At 39.1% G+C, this 1,820-nt stretch overlaps 1 long non-coding RNA gene across 3 annotated transcripts in view; it reads right to left on the reverse strand.

The window, feature by feature from the left end:
• Positions 1–1,771: 1,771 nt before the first annotated feature.
• The window catches only part of LOC109705889, a 3,285-nt gene continuing 3,236 nt past the window's right edge, over positions 1,772–1,820 (reverse strand). For all 3 annotated transcript variants that reach the window (XR_002214969.1, XR_002214970.1, XR_002214968.1), the window contains one exon: positions 1,772–1,811. This is a non-coding gene — a long non-coding RNA (uncharacterized LOC109705889). The remainder of the gene's footprint in view (positions 1,812–1,820) is intronic.

Here is a 1,820-nt window from a genome sequence, read left to right on the forward strand (position 1 = left end):
CTGATACTTTTGATTCTTTTTCTGAAATCTGTCTTCGTCTTATGACTGAACGGAATGATAAAATTGTACGTATTCAAAGTGATCAAGGGGGAGAATTCATAAATTCAAAAGTTGTTGATTTTTGTGTTTCAAACGGCATAAAACATGAATTCTCGGCTCCTTATACACCTCAACAAAACGGAGTTGTTGAACGCAAGAATCGGGTTGTACAGGAGATGGCTTGTGTTATGCTTCATAGTAAGAAAATTACCTTACATTTTTGGGCTGAAGCAGTTAACATAGCTGTCTATGTTATCAATCGGATTTATATGTGCCCGGGTACTTTGAATACTCCGTATGAACTTTGGCTTGGTAGGAAACCTAATATTAAATACTTTCGTGTCTTCGGGAGTAAATGTTTTATCCTTCGGGATCGTGAAAATCTTGGAAAATTTGACTCTCGAAGTGACGAAGGGATCTTTCTTGGTTATTCTACTACAAGTCGTGCTTATCGTGCCTACAATTTAAGATCTAAGACGGTGATAGAATTCATCAATATAAAAATAGATGAAGCTTATTCAGTAAATTCTTCTGTGAATGGTTCTTCTTACTCATTTGTGAACGATGATGATAATGATTCTCCGTTTGTATTACCTGTGAATGATGATGTTTCTGCACTTGATAATTCCATTGCATCTTCTGAAAATGTTGCATCAAATGATTCATCTGAGCCTCAAAACACCTCATCTGAAATTCCTAGCATAACTCCTGAGACTACATCCCTAACTGAGTCAAGAGATCATCCATTATCGAATGTAATTGGGGATCCTAATGTTGGTGTGCGAACAAGAAGTCAGCTACAATGTGAATTTGCATGTTATGTATCTCTGATTGAGCCAAAGAATATTGACGAAGCTCTACGTGATGAATATTGGATAAACGCCATGCAAGAAGAACTTGGTCAATTCATTCGCAATGATGTATGGGAATTAGTGCCTCGTCCTGAGCAACAACACATAATAGGTACCAAATGGATCTTTAAGAATAAGAAAAATAAGGATGGTACTATTGTTCGAAACAAAGCAAGACTTGTTGCTCAGGGCTACTCACAAATTGAGAGAATAGACTTTGATGAAACCTTCGCCCCGGTTGCCCGTCTTGAATCAATTCGTATTCTGTTCGCGATTGCCTGCCATTTTAAAATCACTCTTTTTCAAATGGATGTTAAAAGTGCATTTCTAAACGGATTTTTAAAAGAGAAAGTTTATGTTGAACAACCGAAAGGTTTCATAGACTCAAAATTTTCAAATCACATTTTTCGATTGAAAAAGGCACTTTATGGACTAAAACAGGCTCCGCGAGCATGGTACGAGCGCTTGACAAAATATCTTTTGGAAAAAGGATATGTCACGCCCGGGTACCAGCGGAAGCATATCCGGCACGTGCACAGACCCGCCATACACCTGCAGTATATAAGGCGTCTACGAGAAGCAAGTCGATAGGAAGTAAAACAAGAGAGTCCTATCCTGATATCAGAGCAAAGTACAAGTCGATATACAACGAGTATCCAATCCGAGTCAAAATCCAAAGTGTATACAAACCATGATCACAGCAAAAAAGAGAAGTAACACTACTATAATCTCAACCCCGAAAGTAAATATACATCACGGGTGTACAAAAAGAATAGATACAATGGTGGTCTCTCTATATATATATGGACATCACCCTCGGCCGTAGCCCGAGTAGCAAGGTGATCGACTAGCACGCTCCTAGTAGTCCCTAGCTAGGCGCGACTCCCTTGCCACGATCCCTAGCCTCTCCTGTAACAGGCTCTGTAAAAA

This window comes from Ananas comosus, unplaced genomic scaffold (assembly GCF_001540865.1).
Source record: "Ananas comosus cultivar F153 unplaced genomic scaffold, ASM154086v1, whole genome shotgun sequence".
Classification (NCBI taxonomy): domain Eukaryota; kingdom Viridiplantae; phylum Streptophyta; class Magnoliopsida; order Poales; family Bromeliaceae; genus Ananas; species Ananas comosus.